This window comes from Mesoplodon bidens, assembly GCF_964165515.1.
Source record: "Mesoplodon bidens genome assembly, chromosome: 9".
Classification (NCBI taxonomy): domain Eukaryota; kingdom Metazoa; phylum Chordata; class Mammalia; order Artiodactyla; family Ziphiidae; genus Mesoplodon; species Mesoplodon bidens.
In genome coordinates, this window is record NC_138166.1 from 12,131,186 (window position 1) to 12,149,638 (window position 18,453).

The 18,453-nt window shown below is 44.4% G+C and overlaps 1 long non-coding RNA gene across 1 annotated transcript in view; it reads right to left on the reverse strand.

Moving 5' to 3' along the window:
* LOC308622260 overlaps nucleotides 1-18,453 on the reverse strand; it is a 248,275-nt gene that overhangs the window by 123,048 nt on the left and 106,774 nt on the right. Inside the window, exon 3 of the long non-coding RNA XR_014016603.1 lies at nucleotides 9,186-9,257. This is a non-coding gene — a long non-coding RNA (uncharacterized lncRNA). The remainder of the gene's footprint in view (nucleotides 1-9,185; nucleotides 9,258-18,453) is intronic.

An 18,453-nucleotide genomic window follows, 5' to 3' on the forward strand; every position in this document is an offset into this window, starting at 1 on the left:
GGTTATATCAGCCCGCTGCTACCAGCCTTGCTCCCCTGGGCCTCCTTCCTCCAGGTTGTCCTGTGGGCCCTGTAAGCACAGTTCTGGCCTTGAGGCTAAACAATCATGTTGGTATCGCAGAGTCATTTATTACTTCCTGCCATGTCAAATAGCCCTGGAATTTTGATTAACTGCCAGGCAGCCGAGGCTTTGTTTCAAGGATGGCAGAGTCTGAGCGCTTATCCAGGACAGGCTCTCTGGTCCTGGGTGGGCAAGCTTCCTCTGGCATCCTGCAGCCTCCTAATTACTCCTTGTTTCTGCTTGTAGCTTCTTTCTTAGGTTGGATGCAATCCATCTCTCTAGCTTAAAATAGCAATGGCTGGCCAGTGCCCTTGTGAGGCCTGACCTGCCAAAGGGCAGCTGGTAGGAACCTTGTGGGAGATGGAAATCACAGCTACAGTGCTGTGTAAATGCTGACCTGAATGCTTGGGCACCAGCCGCAGAATGTCACCAGGACCCCTCCCAGCCCAGCGCATTACGTGCCAGCTCTCCTGCTTGCCTTAAAAAAAAAAACCTCCCGCACTTTCTACTGGCCAGACACTACGCTAAGCACTTTGTGCAAAATAACTCAATCTTTACCCCAAATCTGAAGTCGAAACCAGGACGACTCTCACCTTACAGAGGATGAAAGAACGACTGAAAGATTAAAGCATCTACCCAAGGTCATTTAACGAGTCAAGGTCAGGGTCCGCCTCCAGAGCCCATACTTCGAATTTAGCCACCACGCTACGTGGTCTTCAGAGGCCTTTAGTATCTACACTTTCTGACCATGTGAACCGAACCAGGTAATACATTTAAAGCCCTCGAAACAGTCCCAGTGGGGCCTGGCGTAGAGTAAGCACTCAGTGAATGCCCATCCCTTCACGTAGAGGCACCCTGGTGGGATAATGAGAAGAGCCGGCTCTTAGATGGGCCGCCAGCTCTGCCACGAGATACGGGGTCTCAGCAGGCTGCACGCAATTGATTTTGCTTCAATTTCTTCACTTGGGACCTAGGACTAATGAAGACACTTATGTTCTAGGGTCGTTGTGAGTATTAAAGGAGTTAATATTTGTCAAGCACTTAGGACAGAGCCTAGAACTTACCAGATGTTGCCTTTGCTAAAATACACATAGGTGCACGTGCATCTGTATGCACTAAGGTGGGCGCGGACCTCGTGGCCTTGAAGACCTGGGTTTCAATTCCTGGTTCTGTTTTACTGTCTGGGTCACCGTGAATAAACTGCCTCTCCTGTCTAAGCCTTAGTTTCCTTACCTGTAAAACAGAACCAAAACTCCTGGCTCCAGAGCTACTTGAGAATAACAGGTGATGAGGTGTACAGAAAAGCACAGAATTAGACACACGTTAGGTGCTTAATGTCATTTGTCTCTTTTCCCGGGCAGGTCTCTATTTTGTCACAAATATATAAGCCGGTTTCTGCCCTCACATCTTTCTACCGTCTCGCCTGCAACACTCTATGGTTTCCCATTCCCCCTGCCAGCCCTCCGTTCTATCACCTTGGGAACGCGTTCAGCTCTTTCGGTAACACTCTGAAGGCCTTGGAAATTCTTGGAGATGTCTAATTACAGCAGTTCTGATTTCTAATGGGCCAAAGGGGACCGCAGCTCAGTTGGCAATTTCCCAGGCCTTTCCATAGAGAGGAAGACAGCGTGTATGTGTGTGTGAGTGCGTGTGTGCACGCACGCGTGTGTGCGTGTGTGTCTCTTCCAGACCGGTGTGGGCCCTGCTCTGCTATGCCCACTCTGGACATTCGAATTCCAACTGCAGTTGTCAGTGGGATGGACCGATGTGGTTCCATCTAGTGCCAGTCTCTCCCTTGGTATTGTCTGTAGGAATGATTTTACTTAAACATTAATAATAAAAACATCTAAAGGGATTAAGTAAAAAGAGCTGCTATTTCTTTGCTACCTGCCCCGAATGCCATTGTGCTATGCACTCCTTGTTCAGGGACCACTTCTTCTTACCCTCTAATCACGTTTCGCAATTAGGTTCCTATATCTACCAACCCCATTTAACCCATTTACCCATTGAGCCTTCAGGCTGAGACAGTTTAAGGGAGAAAGGCTCCCAAACCTGGATGAGCAGCAGAATCTTCTGGAATACTTCTAAAAAAACAATCAGGGGGCTTCCCTGGTGGTGCAGTGGTTGAGAGTCCGCCTGCCGATGCAGGGGACACGGGTTCGTGCCCCTGTCCGGGAAGATCCCACATGCTGCGGAGCGGCTGGGCCCGTGAGCCATGGCTGCTGAGCCTGCGCGTCCGGAGCCTGTGCTCCGCAACGGGAGAGGCCACAGCAGTGAGAGGCCCACGTACCACAAACAAACAAACAAACAAACAAACAAACAAACAAAAAACAATCAGGGTGTGTTACCATTCCAGATCTAGAGCCAGGCAGGGGTCTAGGCAGCTAGGATGTAGATTGGAGACCAACGTTCAAAGGCCAGCCCGGCACCTCAGTGTGGCCTTGGGCAGGTCACGGCCCTCTCTGCCTCATGGTCTCCTCACCTGGGCAGTGGAGATCATTGTACCTGCCTTGCCATCTCCCTGCAGCATTGTGAGGATGAAAGGAGACGGGGAGGTCCAAGCATGGGTCACGAATAGGGGGTGTTTCCAGCTCCCCTAGCCATTTGTGTGACCCCCAGCCTGGCACTCAGTCTGCTGCATTTTATGGTGGTTCGTGGCACTGGCGGAGAAGCGATGAGCAGAATTTTCCTACAATCTATTCCAACTCAGTTCAATGACTCCAGGTAGCTCTCTAACCATGAAGACCTGTAGAAGCATCCTGTTTGGGTACAGTAACACATTTGGGGAAAACAGGCACCTCTGCCTGAAAACCGAGTTTCACCTTTGTTCAGGTCTTGATTCGGCATAGAGGTTTCAGTCTCAGAAATTAGCCCCTAAAAGATAGGGATTTCAAGTCCAGCACGAATATTTGCTTGACTGGGTTTTCTAGTGCAACACCTCTCTTCGTCCCTTCCTTCCAGGCTTTATTTCTTGCCTATGGCTCTTTCACCTTCTTTTTGAACAATTGGTCCTTTTACATCCCAGGCTTTCATGCAAAGCTCCTGCAAATCCTGTTTGGAGCTAAATGGGATTTAAGGAATGTGTAACAGTCGTGTCCCCCGAACTCTGCTGCTTGGAGTGAAACAGGATCTTAATGAAAAAGAGACACAGAACAGGACTCTCTGGGTTTACCCCAGTGCGCTCTGTGGCTGCTCCAACTCCCCTGTCAAGTTGACCCCCTGAGGTCTGGGATTCTTCAGTGATTATGGTACAGATCCTGAGCACAGGGGCCTTGCTGCTACACATGGCACCTGTCACTTTCCTCCTCACCTGCTTGCGCTCACTGGGCTGACATCCCACACATCAGCCAGGCATTCCTGGACTTAAATCCTAATGGTAGGAGGGGGCTAGCTAGCTTCAGTTCGGACTCCAGATACAAAGCAATGAACACATAGTTGATACGTTAATGAACAAAAGGAGAGGAAGGAACAGGGAAGGAAAAGAAAAGTGGAAGAAGAGAGTAAAAAGAAACAAATAGGTGGTTTTGGAAAGCAGATCTTAATTCCAATTCTAAACTCTCTCTCATTCAACCATGGTGGAGTGGGGAGGGTGGAGGAAGAGGTTAGGGGAGATCCCACAACTTCAGCGCAAGCACCAATAGCCAAGTGTAGAAAAACATAAGCAGATCAGAGGGCTGACGCTCCCTAAGGCTGAGTAAGGCGTTTGCTCGCTCCTGCCTCTCGGGACATTAGAGAATGCCCGGGAATGCAGATTAAGATCTGACCCCTTGTCAATTGATCACTCCGGTAAGAGAGCCCTGGTGCTTGGGATTTCACCAAAACATCAAACTACAATGATCTTTTTTAAGCTTAATTTCAGGTAAGCTGCTTCAGAGATGTATAACGTCCCGGAATAAGGACTCCAGTCAAGCCATCAATTTGAGATGCTCGAGCCTCTTTAACACTGCCTTGTAGCTCAGCACCCTTAAATTAGCACAGCACCCCACATCCAAAGCCTGGAAAGGGCCAGAGGAAGAATATGAACCAATGGGTCCCTCTTTCTCAGTCTTGATGGTGAGTTACCGAGTATAGAGAGGACCGGGGAACAAGCCCACAGGTTCCTTAGCTCCTTTGAGCTGCTGCTTCACTGTGCAAGATCTAAGGCTTCTGGAGATGCAGCTGGGTCAAGTATCAGGAAGCCCTCCAGCACGGCCCACTCTGCGCTTGTGGTACTGTCAGTGTAGGAGCACAAAGGGAATGTGAACCTGAAGAGAGAATATGAGCCTGCCAAGGGGCGGCTTAACTGTCTGGATTCGGCCTGGCTGCAGTCTGGGGGACGCGTCGGCTGCAGGCCCCACCTCGCCTCTGCCGCATCTGCCCTTTCCTTGCTCTGGCTTTGTATTAGTCCACCTTGCTGTGGGCCCTTGCAATGCCTCATCCCTCTTCCCTCAGGAACAGGGGAAGCTCCACCTGAGAACGGATACAGTGATCCAGTCTTAGGTGGCATTTGATAGTTGTTTGAGGAATGAACAAATAATGAATGAATAAATGAATGAATGAGCAGAAAACTGAGTCTAAGTGGATCTGGAGAGGCACATGGAAATATCCAGCATGGCGCCCCTCCCCGCAGGCAGGTGCAGCTCTGGCCAGCGACACCTAAAGAGCGAGCGTGGACCACATTTCGGCCCCACTCATCTGCTTGGCCAGACACCCTTCTCATCTCTCCATGAACTTCTTTCTTCTCTTCACCAGATGGCACAAACATCTACCTCGCCATGCAAGGCAGGAATCGGGGATTCATTCTGACCATCTCCTCCCGGCGTCTTCCATTTCTAAACAAATGGTGACCACCATGCTGGTTCCCCTGTGGAAATCCATCACCGTGGGTCACTGTCCCTACTCTACTGCCACAGGTCATTACCATCTCTCCCCAGACTGACCACCACAATCACTTCCAAACCCAGCTCCCTGCTGCCATATGTAGCCAGCCCCACTCTGTCTCCCACTCTCTCTCTCACCGTGGCCAGAGGGGTCCTGAAGAGCACTGATGGGATCACATCATCCTACTGCTTAAAATCCCCCCTGTGGCCGGCCTTTCACCTTAGGCAAGTTCAAATGCATTCGTCCGACATAGAAAGCTGCTTACGACCCTTCCCCCACTAGGTCCTGCCACTGTAGCCTCACCTCCCACAACATCCGCGCAAGTTCCCTGAGAACACTGACCCTTCCGCAATTCCTCCGGGGCACCAGGCTCCCTCTCACCCCCAGGGCTTCGCCTGGGCTAGTCTCTCTGCGTAACACATCCTCTTCCCTTTGCACCATCCAACTGCTTCTCCATCCAGCCTTATGGGAATCTCTCTTCTTTTCGGAAAACTGTCTTGGTCCTTCCTTCCCCTGCGAGCTGAGTTAGCTGTCCTTTGTTCATACGCATTCTCTCCACCCCTTAACACATCTGTGCGCCTCTCCTGATCGCATTTCTGACACTTGCTCTCACTGTTCATTTCCTTGTCTGTTGCCCTCACCACCCCTGCAGCCCCATTGCCCAGCACAGTCCAGGCCCTGCTTATTGCAGGGTCTCCAAGTGCTAATTGAAATGAAGTAAGTTGCAATGAAACGAAACCTTCCCAGGTTGGTACTGCCTGACTTCAATCCACTTAATCCATGATCATGTGTGAACACTGACCATGGCAACATGCTAGGCTTGCTTTATTGCTTATATCTGAATGTTGTTTGCCTTGTTCTGCTTTCTCCAGGGTTTATAAGCTTTTAAGACAGAGCAAACCCTATCTTCCAGTTCCAAATGATTTCTCAACCAAATTCTATTTGAGTTTTTTGTCAGACACTAGACAAAACCAAAGGAAATGAAGCCCATTCATGGGGTTGCATTTCGTAGGCAAATAAAGCTATTTCACAGGCAAATAAACCTTGTCCAGCTCTCTTCTCCCAAGGGCATGACCTCAATGCATTTTTCAAATCAGCTACTTTCAAAATCTCTCTCCTGCCACCATTTACTTCATTCGAATCTAACTGAATGTGGAAGGGACCAGGACTGAGTGAAATATATGCGTTCATCTCATATAGGTAGGAACCTTGGGTAAAGATCCTGGGACTCCTATATTCACACCCCCTTATTCCCTGTACTTATTCACCTGACTCACATTTGGTTTTTGTTTAATTGCGCATCAGGTGCTCTCCTGCAGGTATAAATCAGAGTTCGCTGTAACGGCAGTGGTGGCCAGTGTTTGCATGATGTCTGCAGGCTACAGAACACTTCCACGTGGAGCATCTCATTTAACTCTCATGTGCCTAAGAGGCCGGCACTACTGTTGCCCTGACTCTTTCCTAGGTGAGGGTATCAGATGTCTCAATTTTAAACCTTCTCCTCTGCCCTCTTCCTCCAGTCACTGCCTCATCAAGCAGCTCTGCGCAGGGACTTCTGGGCTTCACTCAGGTACAACTGGGCAGCATTTGGCCTTGGGCCTGCACTCCTGCTTCCTGCCCTAGCTGTCTCTGACACCCCAGATGGGGAACCAGCGGCATCTACTGGAAGCTCATATATTGTGAAACAGGAATGGAGAGGCATCGGTCCTCATGTGGGCTCCCCAGTCAGTGGCAGGTAGGCCAACAGATAAGCGCTCATCTCAGTCACCTGAGACCCATTTCCCAGGGCTCCTCCCAGGGCCCACGGGCCCAGCGCCTACAGTGGTGACCAACTCAACAGCACATCCTTGTGTCGTCTCCTCTCTCTTTCCCGTTTCACTTTCCATCCATCACTTCTACTCCTTGGGGTTTCTTCCCAAACAAACTACCTGTACACAAGCCTTTACACCTCCAGCTCTGCTTCTAAGGAACCCGGACTAAAATCACGAAATTAGATGACTCGCCAAGTATCCCAGAGCTCATGTGGAAGGCTGTAATTTACAGTCAGCCCTTTGGATTCCCAAACCCCATGTGACCTCCTCCTTCTCTTCCTCACACTGAGAGAACTAATGTAGAAACAGAGTCTTGGATATAGAAACAACCAACTACAAAAGAGAGGTGTCAAGTCAAAAGTAGAAGCAAATGACTTTGCAGCAGAGAAATGTGACTGAGTGGGGTGGGTGTGTGGGGTGAAGAAGAAGCGCTTCACAGGATGGGTACCCAGGAGGCCTCTCCTAGTCACCCTCTCCATACTCAGTGCCATCTGGTGTTTTCTCTGCCAGCAGATTCATTTCTTCTTAGCACTTATCACAGTGTGTAAGTAAATATTTATTTCTTTTTGTTTATGGGCTCTCTCTCCCAAGAGGGCAGGCACCATGTCTGTTGTGTTCACCACAATATCCCCAGTGCCTAGCACAGGGCCCAGGACATAATTGGCAATCAATAAACGGGCAAACTAACAAAAAATGAGACAGAGAAAATCAGACAGAGAAAGACAAAGATCATATGATATCACTTATATGTGGCACCTAAAAAAATGATACAAATGAACTTATTTACAAAATAGAAATAGACTCACAGACAGCTCAAGAGGAAGGGGGTATGGGGATATAGGTATACTTATAGCTGATTCACTTTGTTGTACAACAGAAACTAACACACCATTGTAAAGCAATTATACTCCAATAAAGATTAAAAATAAAAAAAAAAGAAAACAAACTCGCGGTCACCAAAGGGGAGAAGAAGGCGGGGGGAGGGATAAATGAGGAGTCTGGGGTTAACAGATACACAGCTACCATATATAAAATAAATAAAGAACAAGGACTTACTGTCCAGCACAGGAAACTACATTCAATATATATACATAACTGAATCACTTTGCTGTACACCTGAATCACTGTAAATCAACTATACTTCAATAAAAAAGTCAATCACAATTGGTGAACAAATCATGGTTCCTGAATAAATGAACGCATGGTATTACGGGCAAGGTGAACAGCATAGAGAAAGGCATGGAAGAGTAGGTGAATACAGCCTGTTCAAAGAATGTCTGCCATTGTCTATACAGGGTGTATTTGTTTGAAGAGTGGGGAGGTCAGGAGTGGTCACGGAAAATATTTCTTACAGTAACATTGAGATCATATATGTATCCTGGCCACATTCTATGTGTTGGAAGATGATATTGCCTCTGCCTAAGTGATTATATAACTTGGGTTTTCAAATGTCTGCTATCACCTGCAGTAAATGGCTTTCTTCCCCATTGGGCAGTTGGCATAGGTGTTGGCAGGGCCTGATCTGGTGTGCAGGTATGGGCACTGTGTGCCAAGTGGGCCTTGGATTATCGGCTGCTGTTGTCACCTGTTGTATTTTGTGCAGTTGGGTATTGGCAGAGGCTTTCCTAAGACTCACCCACTGGCCTACCTCAGAGTATCTGTTTTGGGGTCTTACTGTCCTTCATCCTCTGCTTTGCCTTTCTCACCTGAACCCTTACAGCCTTTAACACCAGCCTTCGGATCCTTAAAAATTATGCAAGGAGGTATAGGATACCTTCTTATTCATTTATTCACACATGTATTAACGGCGTGCTGGTGGACAGACACCATGCCAGGTACACGTCTCTCCTGGCTGACTTGTGATTCTATGCACTCTGCACTGTCCAAACACCCTGTTCATTCTCTGATGGTTGAGATTCAGCATTGCATTCTCTCAGCCCTGGTTTGCTGCAGTGGGTTCACCGTGCCTCAGTTCCTTTCCGGTGGACTGTCTGTACTTAAGGACCTTGCTACAAAAATATCAGACGATGGAAGAACGATTTCCCTGCTGTCCTGACCTCAGCACAACTTAAGCAAAAATTAAAACGTTCCAGCTATTCAGCAACCTTCAGCCAGTTTCCCTCCTCATTGGTGAAAGCCTGGTTAGAGGCGGGTGGCCACGTGTTCCTTCCTGGCTCCTTGAGAGCTAAGTTTATTCCCTCCCCATACTGACATTTCAGGAACCATGAAACTCACCTTTAGCACTGTTTATTTTTAGTGTCTCTGCATTTATATTTAGAAGAGAGGCTCTGACAGGCCTCTGAGATCAGCAGTCCTGAAATTTTTACTGGAGCACTCAGAGACCACGAGAAAGAAAAATAAGTCATGCGTGTAACTCCCCATTTATTTCCTGGAACTGGTGACACCACACAGGCACATGTGCCGAGAGAGACAGGAGCAGCGGTCTGGACTCACCTTCAGTTGCTCGGACCTGGCCATTCACCCAGCCTCCCAGGTGGCACACTTCTGTTGCTTCACTGGGGGGTCCTAGGACAAATGAAGTCGAAATCGTGAGGACCAAGAGAGGTAAAACCACTAAGAACTGCAGTAAAACCACTCCCAACCTGCAACGTGCCACATGTTCTTCTTTTCTTTCAGACACTACAAAATATGTTCCTGTGTACTTTACAAAATTTTTAAGTATTATATGCATGCAGTAGAAAATTCAAAAGGAAGAATTTGTGAATTCCCTGGCAGACCAGTTGTTAGGACTCCTCGTTTTCACTGCTGAGGACGTGGGTTCGATCCCTGGCCGGGGAACTAAGATCCTACAAGCCACACAGTGTGGCCAAAAAAAAAAAAGAGAAAAGAAAAGAAAACAAAGCTGGAGAAAAAAAAGAAAAAGAAAAGAAAGGAAGAATTTGTAACATATATCATAGAGAAGGGGTTAATAGTACTAATGTTAAAAAAAAAAAACCCTCTTACACATTGAGGGGCAAAGAACCAAAAACTTGACAGAAGAATGAGCAAAAGACATGAACAAACAATTCACAAAACATATGCGTATATTCCTTTAAACATATTAAAAGATGTCCAAACTGTCATTATTAGAGACATGTAACTTAAAATGTTATGGTATATTTCACAAATGGCATCCCGTTTCTCACCTACCCAACTGATGAAAATTTAAAAAGCATGACAACAAAATCTGTTGGGAAACACGTTCTTATACATTGGTGGCAGCAAATTGGTACAACCTGAATGGAAGGAGATTTGGCAAGATTGAACAAAACTACATATAGACTTGCATTTGATCCAGAAATCCTACTTCTAGGAATTTATCCTGAAGATAGTCCCAAGATCAGAAAAACACATCTGCACAAGTTTATTCATCTCAGCATTACTGTTAATTACAAAACACTGAAGACAGCCTAAATGCCCAAATGTGGGAGATCAGTGGAATGCACAAGATACATCCACACAGTGGAGTCCTATGCAGCTGGATAAATAAATGAGGGAGAGCTCAGTGAACTGATATGGAGAGAGTTCCCGGATGTATTGTTAAGTGGAAAAAGGAAAGTGCAGAAGAGTGTCTGTACTAATATGCTACCTTTGATGTCAGAAAGAAGGAGAAATGAGAAAATATAAATGTATTTGCTCACGTAGGCAAAAATAAATACAGGGAGAATAAACCTAAAATCAGGATCAGTTACCTAGAGAGCGTAGACACGAACAAAGTAAATAAAATGCAGGAACTGAAACACAGTGTAAGGGGAGTTATATATCTCTGAGTATACCTTTCTGTAAAGTTCTGACTTTCAGAATCATAATAATGTTCCACATGCCAAAAAAATTGCTAAATAAAATCAAAATGAAAGTATCATCAAAATATGGTGTGGGGAACCCCAAATAAAATATGAATAATAGCAACAAGTGAACCTAACTCTATTACAAATGAATAACATTATTTCCCATACTGTAGTTATTTAAGAAAGATATAAGAATTCTTTGATATGTTTTGCAACTTTTTTCTAAGTTTGACATTTTTTGAAAATGAAAAGTTAAAAAGGAAAAACTGAAGGGGGTGGGGAAAAAAGGAACTAACTTAAATAACTCTGGAAAAGAGTATTTTGGCTATTTTTGTAAGGCTAAAGTAAAAAAGAACGGTACACAAACATTACATACTCTACGTAGTAATTTTGTTTTTCCCGGAAGTATGGATTAGCAATTCTGAAGATATTTTGAGTATTCTAGGGTTGAGTAAATAAGTCAAATAAATAGCATGAATAATGAAAGCCAAGTTTATCACTGTAGTAGAAAGATTATAACTGTGAATAGAGGGAAGACTAGAATAAACTGTGCTGTGGGAATGGAATTAGACATGTCAACAGGAACTCGCGATCAATATGAACTCGATGTACACATATAGACCTCAGAGATATACACATTTGCAGATAGACGGACACAGAAATAGACATAGATGTGTGTATATGTGTATCTATATTCTCCACTCTGTCTGCTGCAAGGGACTAGAAGCAATGACACTCTAGCCCCAACGAGCACATTCAGTGACTATTCTCTCATTTAAAAAAAAAAAAACAAACCCTTGGAGAAATGGCTGATTCCAGGCCTGGACACAGCATGTACAAGATGAGCCTAGACCATCTTGTGATGCCAGAAAGTGAGGAAATTTTCCAAATATGATAGGGACAGGTCAAAGGACACACTGGCCAACTCCAAGGGGCTCCCAGGAATCAAATCTGGGATAATATTGGCAAGAAAATAAATGACAATAGTAAGAGATTATAATGCACAGAATAAAATAAATATCCATGACTCCATACTGACATAAATAAGTAAATAAGCAACTGATGGGGGAAGGAAAACTCTCACAGCAGAATTCCAATTCATAAGTGTAGAAGGAATGATAAAAGCAGAAGTTACTAATTTGCAAACACTACAGTATTAACTGTTGCAGACAAGAATCACTAACAGATGTTATAAATTACTGGGGTAAATATACTGAGAAAAAAACTGCATATCCTCAAAGTACATCCCCACAAAATAGGGAAAAACGACAACTTTGTAGGGCAGAAAACTCACTTAACCATGTGACCAAAGTCAAGCTCACCAGTAATGAGACATATTGACATCATGTGCCTCCTGATACGATGCACTGAGAAGAACACAGAACTGCTTCTGTGATATTCTTGCCAAAAATGCATTACCTGAACTTCATCAGGAGGAAACATTAGACAAACTCCAACTGAGTGTGTTCTACATGATAACTGGAAAGCATTCATCAAGGTCAAGGAAGACAAAGAAAAACTGAAGAACTATCCTAGATTGGAATAGATCAAGGCAACATGAAAACTTGATCCTGGGACATAAAAAGGACGCTAGTGGGACAACTGGTGAAATCCAAAGAAGGTCTGCAAATAGTTCATAGTATTATATTAAGGTTAATTTCCAGTACAGTGGTTATATAAGATGTAAAGTTTGAAAAGATACAAGAATTTTTTGTTTTCTTGCAACTTTTTTCTAAGCCTGAAAATTTTTCAAAATGAAAAGTTAAAAAGTAAACATAAATAAAATTTTTAAAGGAAGAAAATAGTATACAATGTTCCTATCAACCTATTTTCCAGGAATCAATTTTCTTCCCAACAGATAGCTACTATTAACAACTTCTAGTATATACTTCCAGACATTGTCTATACAAATACATACATGTATATTCATCATCTGTGTTATGCATATATGTATTAGAGATCCTTCCATATAAGCATGTGACATTCTTTTAATAGCTGTATAATGTTATATAGATTATATGTTACATATATTAATGTAATTATTGATCATTATGATGTTTCTAATATTTTGGTATTACAAACAATATATATTAACTAGTGATGGACATTTATGATGTTTCTGGTATTTTGGTATTTTAAACAATACTACAATAAATGCTTCATTTTCTATACATACTAGTACTTGTCGTATAAATGTTAGCAAAACAGATTAATCTCCAAAATATACAAGCAGCTCACGTAGTTCAATATCAAAAAACCAAAAATTATATATCTTATATATATATTATTTATGTAACTGCATACACATTTGAAATCTAGCCATATTGCTATATGGGTCAGGGGTTCATTCCTTTCGATTGCAGACTAGTATTCTGCAAGTTTGTTTATCCATTTGTCAGCTGAGGTTCATCTGGATTGTTTCCAGTTTTTGATCATTATGAATAAAACTGCTATAAACATTCATGAACAGGTTTTTGTTTGAACATCAGCTTTTATTTATCTTGGATAAATACCTAGGAGTGGACTTGCTTGGGTCTCATGGTAAGTATATATTTACCTTTGCAAAAAACTGCCAATCAGTTTTCCAAAGTGGCTGTACCATTTTGCTTCCCTAACAGCAGCTTATAAGAGTCCCTGTTGCTCTGCATCCCCACCAACACTTGGTATTCTCAGTTTTCCCCCCATTCTAACAGGTGTACTGTTGTATTTCATTGTGGTTTTAATTTGCAGTTTCCTGATGGCTGATGATATTGTACATTTTAATGTGTTTATTTGCTATACTGTATATAAATCCCCTTTAAAATGTTCAAATCTTTTGCCCAATTTTTTTTTTTTTTTTTTTTTTTTTTGCAGTACATGGGCCTCTCACTGTTGTGGCCTCTCCCGTTGTGGAGCACAGGCTCCGGACGTGCAGGCAGCGGCCATGGCTCATGGGCCCAGCCGCTCCACGGCATGTGGGATCTTCCCGGACCGGGGCACGAGCCCGTGTCCCCTGCATCGGCAGGAGGACTCTCAACCACTGCGCCACCAGGGAAGCCCTCTTATCCATTTTTTAAGGAACCTCCATACTGTTCTCCATAGTGACTGTATCAATTTACATTCCCACCAACAGTGCAAGAGGGTCCCTTTTCTCCACACCCTCTCCAGCATTTATTGTTTGTAGATTTTTTGATGATGGCCATTCTGACCAGTGTGAGATGATATCTCACTGTAGTCTTGATTTGCATTTCTCTAATGATTAATGATGGTGAGCATTCTTTCATGTGTTTGTTGGCAGTATGTATATCTTCTTTGGAGAAATGTTTATTTAGGTCTTCTGCCCATTTTTGGATTGGGTTGTTTTTCTGTTATTGAGCTGCATGAGCTGCTTGTAAATTTTGGAGATTAGTCCTTTGTCAGTTGCTTCATTTGCAAATATTTTCTCCCATTCTGAGGGTTGTCTTGTGGTCTTGTTTATGGGTTCCTTTGCTGTGCAAAAGCTTTTAAGTTTCATTAGGTCCCGTTTGTTTATTTTTGTCTTTATTTCCATTTCTCTAGGAGGTGGGTCAAAAAGGATCTTGCTGTGATTTATGTCATAGAGTGTTCTGCCTATGTTATCCTCTAAGAGTTTGATAGTGCCTGGCCTTACATTTAGGTCTTTAATCCATTTTGAGTTTATTTTTGTGTATAGTGTTAGGGAGTGTTCTAATCTCATACTTTTACATGTAGCTGTCTAGTTTTCCCAGCTTATCCATTGAATTATCTTGTCACATTTGTCAAAATCAATTGACTATTTATGTGAAGGTCTATTTCTGGACCCTCTATTCTTCTCCATTGAACTATGGTTTGTCCTTAGGCCAGTGTGACAGTGTCTTTGTTACTGTACCTTTATAAAAAAAACCTTGAAATTAGGTAATGTGAACCTTCTAACTTTGTCTTTTTTCAGAATTGCTTAGCTATTCAAGAAGTATTGAGTTTCCATGTACATTTTAGAATCAGTTCATCAAGATACACAGAAAGACTGATGGGGTTTTGATTGGGAATGTAATCTATAAATCAATTTCAGAAAAATTAATGTCTTAGCAATACGGAGTCTTCTAATCCATGAACACAAGATACCTCTCCATTTATTTAGGTCTTTTTCCTCATCAAGGTTTTATAGCTACTAATATATAAGACTTGTATATATTTTGTTAAATTTATTGGTAAACACTTTGTTTTTGATGCTATTACAAACGACCTGTGATTTTTAATTCAATTTTCAATTAGTCACTGCTCATAGATATATAATTGATTTTTGTATGTTACTCTTGCATCCTGAGAAATTATTACAGGATAAGTAGGGGTTGGTTACATGGGGTGGGGTGAGTCTGAAAAAGAGAGAACATCTCATGGGAAGGTACTGAGGCATGAACAAGATGCAGTGGGCAGGATGGTAACCCTAAACATTCCATCCTGATCCAAATGTCAACAGTAAAGCCGGAGGTTAAAGGAGGTGGCAGGTTGTGAGGTTACGGGGTGGGGGGGGTGTAATTTATGGAGGGCATTTAAGCCAAGCTAAGGAGTTAAGAGGTTTGGAGTTCATTCTGTAGAGAGTGGGAACATCACTGAAAAGGTTTTAAACCATCAAGTTCCATATCAAATTGTTTTAAGAGAGAATACATGAATGGTCATGAAAGAATGGATTTGCCTGGGGGAAGGGAGGAGAGTGATGAGAAAAATATTTGAGGCAGGGAGATTGGCTAAGAGCTGTTAAAAAAATTCAGGACATAAGAGGATAAGGCAGAAACTAAGGAGAATGAGGGCTGGGGAGTAGGGAGAGGTTCTGGACACCCTGGCAGTTGAGTCAGCCGGTTTTGGTGTCTCTGCACTCAGGTGCCAACCTCTCCTCATTGCCAAGAGGACCCCCATCCATGAATGCACAATAATGTCAAGTCTCTCTAAACTCAGAAATGTTCACAAATCTCGTGTGTTGTGCTGTCTGTAATTTACTTTTAAATATTTCAGCATGGGCACTGTGCAAAGTATAGGTGAGTACATCAGTTTTAATTCAAATCCGAGGGATGGTTAGTTATTATTTGATGGGTAGATATCATCTAATCAAAAATAAACTCTGCGAGGGGGTTAGCACTGGAGGTCAGTTCTCCAAAGGACATGGTTACCTTATCACTCCCCACGTGAATATGTACTGGGGCGGGGGTGACTAATGTAACACAAAGGGAATTTGAAACACTGTTTCACTGGTGAAACTTTAGTACATATGGATTAAGGAGGAATCATCACCGTTGCATGAATTAGGAATTTACAAGGGATTCAGAAGCCCTGTGTCAGGAATTGGGGTCAAAGACCAAATATTAAAACAAGAGATGCTCTTAGTGCTCTGATCGCTCAGTAAATGACAAGGGTCAGGGATTCTTTGCCAGGAACCAGGGGCGGAGACCAACATATATGTTCTCTGATCACACTTTCCCTTTGGGTTTGCACTCCATCACTCAGAGGATTCTGTCTGCTGATCCAACTACAAGTCTAGTGAATTCTCCTGCCACTAAAAAGCTGTTACTTCTGGTTTGAGTGAATCTTTCATGCAAAGCTCTTGTCAAGTGCCTAAAGATGAGAGAGCTGGAAGCGAGTTGACTAGAAAAGGTGTCACTGTGGTTGCCTTGCCTGCCAAGACAGGCTTGTCTGGGAGACCGGATTCCCCCTGCTTTGATGGCAGCCCAGCTCCAGACAGTGAGGCTGGGGAAAGGGGCCCTAGGACTCTCACTCACCTCCAATCATTCCCTGTCTACAACCTAAGCCCAGGTAACTCAGATCTCAGTTAGCAAAGCATCCCTTCCTTTCAGAAACCTCCCAACTCCCAGTATTTTCCCCACAAAACTCTGCTCACCTAGTCGGTCCCCTGGCCAGTCTTTCCCGGGGCAGAGCCTTCTGGTCCTCTCAGTCCCAGGCAACCCATTTCCAACTCGCACCAGCTTTCCTTCTGTGGGCATCTGGCGCCCTCTGACCTGTCACAGCTATCAGTGTAGCCCACTGTCATTCTCAGGTTATTCCAGGTGCTAATCTGTCTTCCCCAACTAAAGGACAGACTCTTAGAGGATCAGGATCTCCCGTCCCTTGCTTCCTTCCATACTTTATATACTATGGTTTGGCACTTACCCTTGCCTTTGGGACACACAGTCCTGGTGAACAAGGCAGACAGCTCCTCCCCTAACACAACGTCCAGTTTGGTGGTGGAGACAGACAAGAAAATGGGCAATTACAGTAGACCACAATAAGGGACAAAATAAACCCACTCGTTTATTCATTCACTCATCCCACAAATGCACACTGAGCTGCTACTATGTTAGCCACTGGGGGATATAACTGCCCAAGATAGAGCCTGTCCTCATCCGCTCACAGTCCAGGAAGGGGAAGCCATGAGTGGAGGGTCAGCTAGCCCGCAGTCAGAAGGTGAGATGGAAGCTAAGTCCTAAAGCATGGGGAGCTGCAAGGTAAGGTTGATACCCACTAATTACTTGGAAATGAGCAGTGCTCAAAGCTGCTGGGAACCTTCAGCTTCCCCTTTCCTCCACATATCTCTAATCCAGACTTTCTTACTGGAGAAAAACCAAGAAACAAAGCACAACGTCTGCACATTTGTCGCGTTGCACAGTGAGGGGCACCCGCATCTCCAGGCTAGAGTTCTCCCCGGAAGTGCCTTCTGATGGTGGAAATTCCCAGAGAACCCGTTAGCTTGGGGCGGGGGATATCTGTGTTTTCCCTTGAACAGTGGATGTTAATTTTTCCCTGGAACCTGCTAAGAAGTCCCAAACTACATTTATACTCAACCCACAGGAATCCCTTTCTCTGTGAAGTAAGAATGTATTTCATGAAACAGCTTTCTCAATGGGGAGGAAAAGAGCAAAATGTAACAAGACCACCCTCAACCCATTACTCATCCCCATTTCCCCGGCTACATGGCTCCAGGCTCCTCTCCTGGTGCCAAGGTGGAGAAGGCGGGATGTGGACAAAGCCTGCACTCAGGCCACAGCTCTGGAGCGCTGCTGGGACTTCTACCGGGCTCCCTGTCTGTGTCACACAGTGTAGGGTGTCCCCACCACCCCACCCCCACGCCCGAAAGAATTCCGCTGTGTGAGGATGAATCGGCAGAATCTGCCAAAGTTTGAGGTGGGAGGGACCACCCACCCACACGTGGCCTCCGTGTCCTGGCTGGGGAGCTGCGGACTCTGGACTCCCCGCTCTGCACTTGGCAGTCTCTCAAGATCTCTGCCCAAGAATTGCCTTCCTGCAGGGCGTGAAGTCCCAGCGTGACGTGTTCCTGGTCACCCTTCAGCTCTGTCCCCACCGCTGGCACCGCTCAGGAGGAAGGGCGGGGCAGCTCTAACTCTCCAGACTGAGTCCTGCGTCACCTACACAACGACACAGCCCCACTCGCAAAATTACTGGCATGAGAACATACAACTGCTCAACACTGAATGAACAAAAGATATGAATTTACATTTTCTACAGAATAAAATGATCTTTTAGAGGTGGTGAGACCTATTGGGAGAGGGGAAGCCAGCCTGAGAATAGAGTAGACGGACTCAGTTTTACAAATCACTTCTTCCTCTGTGGTTGATCTTACACAGGTTAATGCCAAGTCTTTGTTCTTCCTTCAGGTTCAGAACTTTCCCTTCTGATCTTGCTTTACGTAAAACACATTGGAAAGGTCGAAGAAAAAGCCACCGATAATCCCAGCGTCTCACTGGAGACAGTAATTTTTATCTCCTCTCATCGAGATAAGCTACCAGGTAGATATTTTGATTCCATCTCCTTTCTTATTTTTTTTTTTAAGTCCCCTCCTGGTGGTAGTACTAACAAGCCAGGAAATGTCTCTTTTCTTAAGATACTTTTTAGAGAATTAAAAAAAGAAAGTTTCTCCTTATGAGCCTCACAGCCTCCCCCTGTGGTGTGCA